The 16095-nt window shown below is 36.3% G+C and overlaps 1 protein-coding gene and 1 long non-coding RNA gene across 2 annotated transcripts in view; both read left to right on the plus strand.

Moving 5' to 3' along the window:
* Positions 1–6261: 6261 nt before the first annotated feature.
* Positions 6262–7517, plus strand: LOC111615826. The gene is made up of 2 exons (XR_002755142.1): positions 6262–6917; positions 6981–7517. It is a non-coding gene; the product is annotated as an uncharacterized LOC111615826 (long non-coding RNA).
* Positions 7518–15083: 7566 nt separating this feature from the next.
* Positions 15084–16095, plus strand: part of LOC111615825 (sulfotransferase 1C4-like) — a 7517-nt gene continuing 6505 nt past the window's right edge. Inside the window, exon 1 of the mRNA XM_023357258.1 lies at positions 15084–15134. The gene's annotated coding sequence lies outside the window, so the exon portion shown is untranslated. The remainder of the gene's footprint in view (positions 15135–16095) is intronic.

Here is a 16095-nt window from a genome sequence, read left to right on the forward strand (position 1 = left end):
ACTAGCAGACCCCGCCACGCCTTGTTGTGGCTCAAAATGTATCTATTATAAATGTATAACACTTCCCCCGTGAAGGAAAATTTTTCGAAAAATTTTTTCTTAGTGTACATTCTCTTGATGTGCCCTATTAAAACGCAATCAAAAGCGCAAAAACCCGCATCTAAAATAGTATAATAGAAGCCAAGTTTTTCACAGTAAGCCTTAATCTTGTCCTTCTTCCCCGCAGGGAAAATATCGAAAAATCATTTCTTAGTATACATTGTGTTGACGTACTCTATTAAAATGCAATCAAAAATGCAAAAAACCGCATCTAAAATAGTATAAATAGAAGCAGAGTTCTTTACAGTAAGCTTTCCCCGTAAGGCTTACCGTAAAGAACTCTGCTTCTATTTATACTATTTTAGATGCGGGTTTTTCGCTTTTGATTGCGTTTTAATAGGGTATGTCAAGAGAATGTACACTAAGAAAAAATTTTTCGAAAAATTTTCCCCCACGGGGGAAGTGTTATACATTTATAATAGATACATTTTGAGCCACAACAAGGCGTGGCGGGGTCTGCTAGTCGTACAATAATTAAACAAATAACATTATACTAGTCACTAGTCTATTCAATTCAGTACGAATTTGGCATTAGCCTTGGTCCTCGGCCTCGGGAATTTTGAAGTGAAGGGGCGATGGTTCGTTACAGGTTGAGAAACACTGCAGTAGAGTATAGTTGTCTCCTAGCGCCGCAATGGGGGCAATTCGGCGAGTGGCATAGTCCCCGATATATTAATTCCATTGAGTTTATTATGTATAAATTTTTTCTCGCGGATTATATTTAATTCCTGGTAAATGTCGTATATGTGGTTTTGTTTTGTTGGTAATAAAATTTTTATCTAATATCCTTTTCTTTCCTATATTTGCGTGGGCAGTGTTGAATTCCTAATAACATCCGATAAATTCCCGCCAAAGCATTCTCCGGAAGAAAAATGTCCGAAGTCGACAGTATACTATACGCGGACCCCTGATTCTTGCGTGCTCGGGCCCTATTGACCTATAACGCGTCACTGCAAATTTCTTCACATTGCAGATACGTAACGATTCGACTGCATTATATATACTTCACGTAACAAATATAACAAAAGTAATTAGTGATCTATAATAATGTTTCCAGGTGAAACTATCGACAATAATTGTTTATTAATTACACAAATTTATTACTAGATTATTTACGGCTCTGAATTATCGAAAATAGCAAAAAGAAATCCTTACACGAATGTGATTATGATTAGAGACTTCCTATCTTATTAAATTAATTAATAAAATGAGATGTCCTTTCCCACGCCACTAAATTACTGCATTAATTCTTTTAGCGGCATTAGAAAATTTCTTTCGACTAAAAGGGAAAAAAGACAGAATTTTTAAAAGAAGGAAAGTTTTATTTTAATCGACTTCAATTATTTTTTATCCGAATTTACTGCTACAAAATAACAATAAATTTGGATTAAATTTCGATAAATTTTTCCTCCTTTCTACATCAAAGTGTGTTTAATTACGTCGAGTGAAGCCAAAAGAAGTATTTTTCCTCGAAAGAAAAGGTCAAATTTCTGAGGAAACAAAAGTTAAATATTTGTTCATTCGCGTTTTCTCGCCAGTCCGAAAATTGCGCGAATTGTTTTAAAACATTTGAAAACGTCACGAGAGGAAAAGAGGAAAGTTTATATTTGATACAATTCTGAAAAAAATGAGTATTCGCAAATACAAATCGTTGTTAACGGAACCTTTTCTTAAGTTTAAAGAATTCTTTTAAAATAAAGAAATTAAGATCGGAGCAAACCGAAATAAAGTGAGTAAAAAAAGTTAAATTTCACAAAATTTATCGATAATACGATAAAAATTTCGAGATTTATTCGAGCGCATTTTCAACAAAATCCAGAAATTAATATCGAAGGCGAAAAATAATTACATTTATTGAATGAATATAGACTCGACAATACGGTCGATGCGGAGTTGGTACGCGGAAAAAGGGTGGAGAACTTAAATCTTCCCCGTTGTTAAACGTCGAACAGTTTGCATTTCTTTCGGTTACGTAACGGATGTGTAAGGGAAAATGGTGTAACTCGTACTTCCTCCTTCGTACTCGCTACTACACAAGAAATTTTTAACTTTTGTTTCTTCAGAAATTTGACTTTTCTTTCGAGGAAAAATATTTCTTTTGGTTTCACTCGGCGTAATTAAACACGCTTCGATGTAGGAAGGAGGAAAAATTTATACGTTAAACGGAAGAATGGCATCCGGTGCATAACAGACTATTGTTTTATAGAAAACTAGGCCCGTGTTTACACTCGACTGGTCTTTTCTTTTGTGCGTAATTAAAATCAACGCGACCGCCGGATAAGGAGCAGAATTGCGTTTGTTACTTACGTGAATTGTTACCGAATTTCGGTTAGTCGAGATTGAAATACGCGATTGTGTAACAGAAATTGCGTGTTTCTTCGTCTTAACTCTTTCCCGCGCATTGTCTACCCACCGCGGTACAGTACATTCCCAGGAGGTACGATTTACACGGCGTAACGTCCAAATTGTACCGGTACCAGAAATTGCAATAAACTTCGTTTTCGCTATCAAAAACCGTATTTTACCATAGACAGAAAAGCTCGCGGGTAACGAGCGGATTCTACAATTACCTTCCGGATATGACGATCGTTTCCGTTATAAGAAGTACAATTTGCCCAACTTCCCCTTACCTTCCGGACAGAATACGAGCATTTTATTCGACAAAAAATTTCATTTAATACATTTACTACTCGCGGTACGGCGACCATCGCACTTCCGCATTGTAATTTACCCACACCCCAGTTTTCTTTCCCTAATTAGTTTCTAATCGTCGCCGTCTTTCCGGGATTACCACGCGCCACGTTGGTTCCGGCAGCCGTCTTCTGTCAAAATTCCGTCGTCGATAAAATCTACAACCCGAAACGGGAAACGGAGCGAGTGTTTCTTATCAAATCGCCAGGTGTTTCTTTACTTCCCGCAAATAATATATCTTTATGTTTGTTCGTTGAACGTTATTCGAATCGGTGGAAACTCGTAATTCGATCTACGGGTCGAAATACGCCCCGCGAACTCTCCGGACTAATCGCGATCGTAAGTCGAAACCCAGGAACGACCGGTAAAGATAAATTCTTACAAATGCCGTTCGTTCCGAAGTGATAAAGCCCCCGCGAAATAATATTAATAAAGGAATAATAAACGCATTGCGCGTGCGATTCTCTGACGGATACGAAATGTTTAAGCGACGCTATCGGGTGAATAGCCAGCTTCGTAATTAACGAGTAATCCATCACCCCTCGATCCTATTTGTCAAATTGGCTCCCGATTTCTTCTCATTTTGTCGTATCGACGGTCATTTCTTTGCCTTCGTATATGTATGCGACGAACGTTACGATACGTAAAAACGACTCGATATCGGTTTATTACGATATCGTATAATAATAATTTTATTAAAGACCAGTAATAAACAAATATATAGGCCTATATATATATGAATTATAATAATATTGTGCAGGATATACTTGTTCCAAAATAATCGTTGATTATTTACTAATAAAATTTAGGTTTAGATCCGTTGTTTTCGACGAATTTTTTAGTTTCATTGCCAAAGCCTGCGGTAGAATCCAACGCCCGCATCGGCCCGTAAGAGCGGCGCGAATGAAAAGCTCCGAACTAACTTTACGTAAAGTGGATATTTAACGGCTCGTTCGACCATTAAACGCCGGCAATCATCCGTCGACCTCCGCTTAGTTCCCGTGTTGTTGTTAGATGGCGCTCGATTACGGAGAACACCCGGTTTCTATGGCGACAGACACCAGCGTTTCCATCCGTAGACGACCGTCGCCATCTGTCGAGTAAAACCTTTATATTCTGCGTCCATTTATAGAACACCGCGACGAAACTGTTTAAAAACAAATTATATTTACAATGTTTTATTATTATCTTTTTTGCTCGAGCGCGAAAGTATCGGAATCGTGTCGATTGCGGTTAAATCGCCATTAATAGGCGAGGAGAATACATAATGCGGGATAATCGTAGATTAGGGGTGAATTTCTACAAAATATATTTATGAAATAATCGATAAATTAAAAAATTTCCCGATTAAAAGGGGAAAAGCGTTGTCGTCATATTGCGCTAAATTACGTCGATTCTAACGATAAATATGCGACGGCGAAGTCGTCCGGATGTCGCCGGATGACTTTGTCGTATTAAATTTAAAATTAACCGTCTTAATTTGTAAAAAAAGTTAGCGATTCTACCACCAGTTTGAGGCGAATTGCGTCTGATCTGGCCATAAATGCGTCAAAATAGACAGCGAAGAATATCGTCTAATCGTCTAGAAAATAAAAAAACGAAGGAAATTATTCCGAGTTAAAAAATGAAGAATATTATTAAATGAATACCAGATGGAGAACCACTAATAAAAACCACCGAGAAGTAAAAATACGAGATGTAATAAAGATGTATTTAATTCGTAACTATCCAAAGCGTGTAAGTGCCGACTGATTATACGAGTTGGAACATTAATAATAATACTCGAAGAAATAACAATATAGAATATGTTAGTTTAGGTTATGTAGAAAATAGTTTTCAGCAGATTAAAATGATTATGAAAATGTTCGACGCGATTGTTAGCCCGGAACGAAGACGGTCGATAGGTAACGAATTATGTAAACCGAAGATAGTCAATAATAATCGTATGTTTCAGTTGCAAATCTGTTCGGGCATATAGTAGGATATTGGTGAAACTGTCCGTCCATTAGGTGTACAGTACGTATTGGTGAACGTGTGAGACAATTAAATATAATTATGTTAGTTCGGCGGTAGCCCGGCACAGCAATTCCAAACGGTGCGCGATAACGTTTACCCTTTGGAATTGCATTACGAGTGTTAACGAAAACTGTAGAATTAATGACAATTTAGGAAGGAAAGTGAGTGAATCCTAGCTACTGATTCTCATCCGGGGGAATCGCCGTAAACCGATACTACACAGACTTTGCAGCAATAGTAGAAATCGTAGTACTGAACACTAAGTAGGTCTATAATAATAATAATAATTTAATTACTTTTAGTAAATGTACGTATGAAGATCTTTTTACTACGTAATAAACCGAAGTACCAAAAAACGGCAATCAGCTTGTGGGACGTTATCCTATCGGCAAAAGTGAAATTTCCCGAAAAAATCGCCAGGAAAAAAATGAAATTACTCTAAAAACTAGCCAGGCAAACGGGGAAATTGGTGGGGCCAAAACTAATCTTTTATACATTCATAACTGCAGAAAGTACAGTAGAGCATCGATTATCCGACTCAATTGGGGACTCAGGTTAGTCGGATAACTGAAAAAATCGAATAACCGAAAAGAATGAAAAAAATACATTATTAGTATAGTATATTAGTATATCTCATGTAATTAGTATATTAGCATATCGCTATTAACCAACTTCGCGTTGAATTTTCATCGATGTTTAGCCTAACAATTTTTTTAAAAATAATAATCGTCGCTATTGTATCGTTAAAAANCTAGCGTTTCCATCCGTAGACGACCGTCGCCATCTGTCGAGTAAAATCTTTATATTCTCCGTCCATTTATAGAAGACCGCGACAAAACTGTTTAAAAGCAAATTATATTTACAATATTTTATTATCATCTTTTTGCTCGAACGCGAAAGTATCGGAATCGCGTCGATTGCGGTTAAATCGCCATTAATACGCGAGGAGAATGCAAAATGCGGCACAGTCGTAGATTAGGGGTGCATTTCTACAAAATATATTTATGGAATAATTGATAAATTAAAGGATTTCCCGATTAAAAGGGAAAAAGCGTTGTCGTCGTATTGCGCTAAATTACGTCGATTCTAACGATAAATATGCGACGGCGAAGTCGTCCGGATGTCGCCGGATGACTTTGTCGTATTAAATTTAAAATTAACCGTCTTAATTTGTAAAAAAAGTTAGCGATTCTACCACCAGTTTGAGGCGAATTGCGTCTGATCTGGCCATAAATGCGTCAAAATAGACAGCGAAGAATATCGTCTAATCGTCTAGAAAATAAAAAAACGAAGGAAATTATTCCGAGTTAAAAAATGAAGAATATTATTAAATGAATACCAGATGGAGAACCACTAATAAAAACCACCGAGAAGTAAAAATACGAGATGTAATAAAGATGTATTTAATTCGTAACTATCCAAAGCGTGTAAGTGCCGACTGATTATACGAGTTGGAACATTAATAATAATACTCGAAGAAATAACAATATAGAATATGTTAGTTTAGGTTATGTAGAAAATATTTTTTAAGAGATTAATTAAAAAGATTATGAAAATGTTCTACGTGATTGTTAGCCCGGAACGAAAACGGTCGATAAGTAACGAATTATGTAAACCGACGATAGTCAATAATAGTCGTGTGTTTAATCTCAGTCGCAAATCTGTTCGTGCCTATAGTATAATGGTGAAACTTTCCGTCCATAGATATACAGTACGTATCGGTGAACGTGTGAGACAATTAAATATAATTACGTTAGTTCGGCGGTAGACAGGCGCTGCAATTCCAAACGGTGTGAGATAACGTATACCCTTTGGAATTGCATTACGAGTGTTAACGAAAACTGTAGAATTAATGACAATTTAGGAAGGAAAGTGAGTGAATCCTGGCTACTGATTCTCATCCGGGGTAATCGCCGTTAACCAATACTACAGAGACTTCGCAGTAATGGTAGAAATCGTAGTATTGAACACTAAGTGAGTCTGTACTACAGACCCACTTAGTGTTCGATACTACGAATCCTTAACACAGGAACGCCTGAAAGAATTGTCTGTTTGAACCGTGAGTAGAAATTGTAATCAGACGGAAATGCGAACAATTACAGTATATCCATGTAAGTTGTAACTATTGTGTTAAATATTAGGTTTGTTTTTATAATTTGTAAAATTATATACAGTATGTAAAGGTGTTCCGATCATTTTCGCTGACGAAATCAAAGAGAAATCGGATCCAGCAACACCACCAGTTATTATGAAATACCAGAAACAGCCATTATCTCGGCCGACTTATCAACCGACCGGCAGTACGGAACCTACACCGCAAATCGAGAGGAGGGAACCGCAGACTGATCCACCTTATCAGCCACCTCCAGCCTTCGCAACGAAGCCAAAAACGGAAGACCAAAGGCAACACCCGCGTACCGTCAACCACCTCCGTATTACGTGTCCCCCTAAATGTAACCAATGAGCTTTTCCTACTGAAATTGATTGTCTTGCGAGTGCTTTCGGTCTTAAAAAAAAATTTTTTTTTTTTTTATCGTGATGCCCTATCGCTGTGTATGTTGCACTATGCAAATTTGTGGCTCTCTTCCCTGAAAGTACAAACGTGTGCTTACACCCGCGGGGATAAAGTAGACTTAAACTTTATATTCTGCCATTTTTTTATGTTATCCGGCATATTTTGGGGGAAGGAATGCTAGTGTTAACTTTAAAAAAATCTCTCTTTGAAGGGACAGAGTTAATTGGCTATTTTTTCGTTTTTACACGCCTCTTTCTTTTTTGAATAGTTTATCTTGTTTTTAAGCTAAATGTTAAATATAAGTTTTTTACAACTGTTGTAGATACTGTATTTGTATTTATATAGGCTAATTGTGGCCGAGTAGAGTCTAGTGAAGACCGAAATGCATTCCACAAATAAAAGTCTTAATTTCTCGATGGGATCGCGATTACACGGCTCCATCGCAGTTTGATAAGCCCCGTATCTCTATCAACTGGATATTTGAGATAATTATTAAATTAAAAACAACAGAGCTATCAATTTTAACCGACAGATGGCGGTAGTTGCCCGTGGAACAATGATTTCTATAGCCACCACCTCGATCAACTTCGACCCTATTTCGTTAGAAAAGACGAAATTTGGAATTCAGTGTGGTAATAAAACGCCATTTCCGACTCGGGAGGTAACGGGAGTCCGAGCAACATACATATTGCAAGCCTACAACAAATTTAATTATATTAAAGGGAGTAATTACATAAACAACCGGCGCAATTTGTTCCTTTTTACCTCTGTGGTCCTCTCCGCCTATTCATTCTGTTATCTTACTTTCCCGGCCGTTACGTAACTTATACGTAACAAGAAAAATATTGGATTCGTATCAAATTTGAACCGGAAGGCACGTTATTTCAATTCAAAAATTTCCCCCAAAGGTGTTAGACAGATGACGGGACACCTACAGACTACAATTTTTATTTGACTTTTTCAAATATAAATAAGAATACTTTAGGATAGAAATGGATAAACGAGACATTCCGGGAAATGTTCCCAGTCGGGACGTATGGCAACTTTAATCACGCTATGCGGAGCCATTGTCAACGAAGGAAATTCGCCTTTTTCATAACTTATAGAGGGCGCTACGTTTTTACAAAATGGCTACTTTACCAGGGTGGCTTGTAACTAGTCAACGTAAAATTAATTATATATTACTGTCCCATGTAATGATGTGTGCCGCTTGTAGCTGCTTATCGAGATATTTTATAGGTGAACAATTAATGCTAGCGGGACACGTCATTACACGTGGTATTATCGAAACAAATGAGACAGATCGTTGTGTCCATCTGTGCTCTTCGTGTTAAAAACATCAGCTTTGACATCTGTCCCATTGGGACCGTATTTACAAGTACCTGTTTACCTCGAGTTTCCAGGGACTTAAACAATTTCTACAAAAAGAAAATTGAAGTCAAATTTTGTAATAAAATTTTTTACAAACCAACAAAATATAGAGGAGAAGGTGGTATTATGGAACCCCAATTACATTTTAGTGAATTGTAAACAAGGTATCATAACTACACCCACANCTCACAAAACAAACAACCACTCATAATTAGAAAATTAAGTCTCGTTTAATTTAAATACTGGCCTCCCTTCAATGGTCGAGCCGATGTTGCCAGTTAAAACAGGCAAAAATTTAACAACAATAATATTAAAGTAGCCAAGACAGCCAAATATTGTAATGCCACATCACTGGCGGACATTTGAAATTTGCCGACTAGAACGGTCGGTTAACCGATGTGACGGTTAATCGGGGGTCGGTTAATCGATGCTCGACTGTATATCTAAATGCTTATTTTTGTTCCTTTCTGGAGAGTATGCGTTGTCGTGTGGCGAAGGCGAAGAAGCGTAACTCATAAAAAGTTGTTTTTTCTCTGTTATATTAAATGACTAGTTTTAAATTACAGTTTATTCTAATTCTTACTGATTTAATCTAGTTTATTTTTTGGTGCATTAAAAGTATATATTAATTCCGTTAAATGTATTATTTATAAATTTTTCTCGCGGATTAAATTTCATTGTTGGTAAATGTCGTATATGTGATTTTGTTTTGTTGGTAATAAAATTTTATCTAACATCGTTTTCTTCCTTTATTTGCATGAGCAGTGTTAAATTCGTAATAACCGCAGTATAATTCCCGTCAAAGCATTCTCCAGAAGAAAAATGTCCGAAGTCGATAGTTTACTATACGCGGGGTTCCTAATTCTAGCGCGCCCGGGCCCCATTAAGCTATAACGCGCCACTGCAAATTTCTTCATATTGCAGATACGTAACGATTCGACTGCATTATACTTCACGTAACAAAATATAACAAAATAATCACTCATCTATAATAATGTTCCCAGGTGAAACTATCGACAATAATTGTTTATTAATTGCACAAATTTATCACTCGATTCTTTACGGCTCATATTATTTATCGAAAATGCCGAAAAGAGGGCGTTACACGAATTTCAACCTTACTCCACTTATTCGCGTACGGTATCTTATTGACCGAAACTTTTCTCTATTAACTAAAGCCGTGCCAATTTGTGCCGTCGTGCGCTTATTTTTTTCTTTCCTTCGTTTTTTGCAATCTTTCAGTCCGTAACTCCACTTTTCTGCTATTTTTTTCAAACACGACCGTTAATTTTGCAATTTGTGCGTTATTTAATAAAAATTTTTCTATGTTTTGAAAATGTCCAAGTATTTCCTACAGATTATTTCTCATTTTCGCCATTTCGCATTTCCTTCCTTGAAAATGCGTATAAAAGTGTATAAAAGAGTCGGCGTTGTGTATTTTTGCCACGGAGTTGTCTCCTTCCAATCGCATTATATTCAAATGAGACGAATAAAATTAATTTATGTCGAGTTTCCGATAAATCGATAGGACGGAAATAGACGTTAATAAATTGCACTCTCGCCCGTCTAACGTTACGTGTTGCCTCCGTTGCGTAACGCGTGTTTCGTATTAAGCTAATTACGGCGTAACCCGATAACGCCGTCTTCTCGGTTAAGTTCTATTTATTGGAAATCAAATGGCATTATCGATAAATATCGCCGTTTTCTAAATTTTTTAACCGAGAATACCACTTTATACGTAATGTCCGATCCGTAATTTCTCTCGATGGAATTTAAACGGCAAGAAAAAAAAATGTTTTGATGGCGAATTATTATACGTTTTATCGATTTACGTCGATATCGATTAATCGGTTTTCGTGACGGCGTTTTTAATTAGTTTACGTACCGTCGTTTATTGCCGGCCGCTATCGTTATAACGCAAGTTCTTAGAGAATAATTGCGCGGACGATAAATATTAACATATTTTTTATTTTTACCATTTTACGCATTAACCTATAAAGAAAAATCTTTTGATAATTTAAAGAGTTTTCCATTGTGAAAATTGTAATTTCACTCAAATGTTTTTCCGTTCTTTCCCGATTTGAGAATAAACAACGGCAAAAACACTTGATTCGCTCATTTTCACGATCGATAAAAGACAATTTTTTGTTTTAATTGTAAAAATATACAAAAAATTTCAGAAAACGTTACGTAACGCAATAAAATACTATAAAGTTTTCAGAAATACACTAAAACTCGTGAAAACCGAAAGCGGATTACTGGATTACATTCTGTTGTTTGTGCCAATTACACTTTCGAACGGCTTTCGGAATCTTTTTTATTTTCTGATTACGCCAGATAAAGACGAGGCAGTTAGACTTATTTATTTAATAGTAAAATCACTTTTAAACGCGGGAAGAAATTGTATAATTAAGATTAATATAACCAAATTAGTCGAAATGTTTCCGAGTAAAGAGAAGAAAATTCGTTGGCCAGAATTAAAAGTCAAAAAGATCCTCCTTCGTCACGTGAGAGACTTCGATTAAAATTCTGCATTTTTTCCCGATTCGTGTAGGCTACGTTAATTATCAACGTACTGTATTAAGGTTTCTTATTAATTATTTTGCATACGAGATTCAGATTATAAAAATCGATAAGCTTAATTACAGTTTTGAAGCGAAGCCAATGATGTAAATTATATTTTGACGTCAATCTGTTTCTTGTCGGAAAATTTTGAAATAATTACAAAAAAAATTTCAAGGAGAACGCGACTTACAAACTTTTTTTTAAATCAATGTCAAATTTCGGATCTGGAATTGTTGTCGAATTGACTTTTTTCCGTTCAAACTGGATTTTCCCTGGCTCCGACTTCTGCAGTTTCCATCTTTCGCCAGAATCTGGCGAAAGATGGAAACTGTTGATGTGCGGCCACAAGGATAACATATTACCAGGGATAAAGTCGACTGGACATTTATATTATAGAAACGAATTATAATTAAAAAATATTCAATTCTCTCTTGTTTTTGTGCAGACAATAATCGAGTTATCGATAACAGTCTGTGAGGATTTTATTCGCTTTATATCAAATTTCTGCCACTTTATTGCGGATTTATTTACAAATATATTTTTCAGAATTTAATCTCGATTCGTAAATGTTGCCCGGCAGAAATTTGGCAAAGACCCGAGTGAAAAACCAGTTCTTTCGTAAATAATTGCCACCTGTTTTTCCGCTTCGCTCGTTATTTATTACCGTATTAATTAATTCTTCGCTTCCTGGCAGAATAGCTTTAATTTTTAAAGTTTATAAATCGTTTGGCATTTTTTCGACGGAAAGATCGATAACTAATCGTTACAGTTTCTACCGACTTTATTATAAGAAAAAAACGAAAGTTGTTTTAAAAATCCAGCAACCCGTTGCCTAACTTTCCCGGCGAAAAAGTTAAAATTGTGGTAGCGCTATCTGTTACGATATTTTATTGGATATATTATAATAGATATATCGTGTCATTTATTTAATAGTTTTATAATTTGTTTTGCCATTGTAATGTGGAAAAAATTCGTTTCCGCGGGCTATCTACTTCGTTCATTGTTCTTCGCTATAAATCATGGTTACTATTATTGTCGATAAGACTATTATTGTTAAAGATTAAAATAAGATTACATTAACAAGTAATTTATTACTATTTGTTAATGTAATTTGACGGTAAAGAAAATAGTAAATAAATGACTATTTTCTTTCCCGTCTTTAAGATGACACCGCGGAAAGAAAACCATTAAGGTGAGATGGCGGAATGTGACGGGTCATTTGATAGGTGTCCTATCAAAGGACCCGTCCTATTCGAGGTAAAAGAAAACTGTTATCTGAATGTGTTACCGTGCGGGGCAGCCGCAGTGGTGCGTTAAAAAATACAGCATCCCTAGACCCGCGATACTCGGGTACCTTCGAAGTAATTGTACCACTTCCGCGCCGAATGATTCTATTCCATAATTTTAATTTTGAAATAATTATATTTCTTACATTTTTAAATATGGAAATTGTGCGAAACGAATTGTTTGTTTAGAATACAGATACGGTACAATACAAAACGACTTTTTTACACAAGTTTAATTCGATGTTTTTATACGGGTAGAATCGATATAAAATTGATATGTCTTATCGTGTCCCTAGTTAAACTTTAACTGCGCGCAAATTTGTTTTGTTCTATATACGAGTATAATTACTTTTCCATTATTTCATTGTCATTATTATTATTTTGAATTGTTGCCTCTAAACTCTCGTCTAGGGTCAGTCGCTTTGTGGAAATAAATGACCTTGCCCGCTGTTAAGACATGTAATTACGGCGAAATCTTTATAAGTTAATTTTATACAATTACAGTACCTATAAACTTAGTAAACCTAAGTAGTCNCATGTATATTTATAGAAAATGCAAACGTGAAAATAAATTTTTATGTGGTTTTTCTATGAAACATGAAAGTGTTTGTTGCAAAAATCTTTTACAATATATAAATAATATCGGATTCCTAATTATACTGTTGTTTTTTAACAGCACCGAAGAGGGGTTGTAGATTTACAACAACCCGAAATGCATTTGTAGCCTGCGTTCAATTTGTGCAAAAAAGTCTTTATTTTCTAATCGGAAGTGCTACGAGACCGTCAACCAAAAACGATTTTTGTATTAAAATGACTATATATATATAACTTGAATATACACCATTCATATTACATTAAGTAAAATAGTTTTGTTTTTAAATACCGTATTTTTGAATACTGCTTAACGTAGGTAGTCCCCATTCTAAAGATGGTGAACACCCGAAGGCAACGAACGAATCGATAGAAAAAAGAGGTGTCTGGGTGGTACCGTCCAGTCATCTCTTTCTTCAGAAGTGGTCACGGCCTGGTCAGGCGTTATGGGTGAAATGTGGCACAAAATGCCGTAGGCCGCGCTTCCATTTACATATTTCGAGGCATGTTTGGCTGTCGCGAGTGTGGAAAATCTCTTACTATCCCCGGACTTACACAGAGCACGCCACGATCTCATCGGAATTAGATTTTTCGAAGAATGATCCAAGAATAAAGGTGGCCGTGAATCCCCACCAGATTAACTTTAGACGAATGCAATATTTTTCTGTTTTTGCTTTTTTGCTTGTGGGCGCTAAATTGCTCTTTATCCGTGCCCATTGCGGGTTTAACCAGATTCATAACGGGGGTGAGAAACGAGGCACGACATATCCGGGACTGACTGCGGTGAAAAATTCCAGGTTGAACTGCACTCGCCTCGAAACGTCCTCGTGATCAGTGCAATAGAATCTTCGGACAAAACAGAATTTACTATATGGCCTAGTTACGAATGTTCGCTGTTTCAACAAGTTGAAAACATGCCTTTTGGTCCCACAGAATTATCCACGGACAAGACACATTCTCTTCCATTCTGCAAGGTAAGTCATTTGAAAGTTCTATCGCATTTTCTTGTCGACGCAAATCGTGACCGATTGCGGCCGATCTCGCGCGGATGTCAACGCGCTAACATTATCGATACCTTCCAACACCTTCCATACACCCAACTGTCACGACGCCGTACGCGAATTATTGGATCCCGCAACATTATTTATTGCTTGTTCGACAACAGCTGTGGTAACATCTTCAAGACTCGGTAATGAAGGGAAGTGGTATGTCATATCTCGAGTGGGGGTCGGAATTAATGACGATTTTACTCGTTATTAACGTTCACAATTTTAATAAGAGCAGTATCTACCCTCAAAATTAAGGGTTTTGTCATTTTTATAATAGTTAAAAATAGAAACGTTTTTAAGATAATATATCTTAACAGATGGCGCCGCACGCAATTTTAAATGTTTCTGGGAAAGTTAAGCAACTCGTTGCTGGATTATTTTCTAAATTCCTTCATATCAGAGGTACTCTCCGAGTGTATCTGTTAGAATTAAATAAATCATCACCTTTTTCTAACATTTATGAAGACTATAAATGAGGACAATATTTATATTTTAAACCAGTAACAGACGAGTTCTAGCAACAGCGGTGTCATTCCGTGGTATAAATTAATAAATTCCTATTACAAATACAAAAATAATATAGCCTACTAAATTTTTCACGGCGTATCCTGCTAAAACGCAGCCAAAAATGCAAAAACAGCATCAAATAATAATATACTGAATTTATTGTTAATTTAAATAATAGCCAGGGGCACCCCTTGTGGCCATTTTTATAATACAGTGAAAGAAAGAATCTGGTTTTTCAGCTTTATATATACAGATATTAAAAAAAGTTTAGATTTGAATAATCGAATATGAATAAGAGTTTTCTATAAATAAAAAAATATAATAATATATTTCTTATTCGTATAATGTTGTGTAATTTGTGATCGACATGGTTATCGGGTCACCACGTCTCGAGGTCAAATAGAAAAGTGCGATATCGGTCGCTATACATATACATTGTACGGCGTAAGTACAGTTTCTATTTATCACTGAACTTGTATATTTTTGTCAGTTTTGAATTTAAGATTCAAGAAAGAATAATGACGTATCGATTACGTAATAAGTGTATTTTTTTAATTCATTAGGGATTATTTTCCTTACGTTAGTTATTATTAAAGGCATGTATTTAAAAATGGCTGCTATGTGGCATAAAGAGGTGGACAAACTTTATCTAATCCGCTGCGACGAATAATGGAGACAATTAAGCCATTCGCTCTCTCGCAATACGTACAGTGGACCCCGATATAACGCGATGTCGGGCGGGAAACAACACCCGCGTTAAGCCGGATGCACACATGCGGCGCGGCAAGGAAAAGCGATGTCGCAAACGCATCTTCGCCGCGCGGCAGCACATCCACACAAGCGGCAATCCGCTTACATTTCGGCGCATGAGTTCAGTATTCAAGATGGCGAACGATACCGATATTGTCGCTATCCACGTGTTTACAAATTTTGTTTTGTGCGGCTTGCTTTATTTAGTTAGAAGATTCGAACGAAGATTTTGAATTAGAGATATTTTCTTGGATCGATAAAGAACTGGTGTACAAAATACGCTTATTCCTCGATAAAGAATACTATTTTGAGTAAGATTCGGTTGTTTTGTTCTTTGAATTAAATTATATATGATTATTTGTGTAGAATTTGTGTTAAATTTATTATCCTTTCCTCTTTATTCTGATGTTAGTTATCTCGGTTAACAGCGTCGAACTTTCCGCCATTAAAACACCACGTGATTGTATTTTCTCACGTGACTACCAAACGAACTGTTATTGGCTGATAGAAACGCGTCTTGGCGGCAGTTGCCGCAAAAAATAAAATTCAACCAACTTTTGCGGCACGAGAAAAGCGGCACAAAATCGACTTCTGCGGCGAGAAAAAGTGACGTCATCCTGCCGCTTTTCCTTGCCGCGCCGCATGTGTGCATCCG

This window comes from Centruroides sculpturatus, unplaced genomic scaffold (assembly GCF_000671375.1).
Source record: "Centruroides sculpturatus isolate CEXI.00-Female unplaced genomic scaffold, Cexi_2.0 scaffold2285, whole genome shotgun sequence".
NCBI lineage: Eukaryota > Metazoa > Arthropoda > Arachnida > Scorpiones > Buthidae > Centruroides > Centruroides sculpturatus.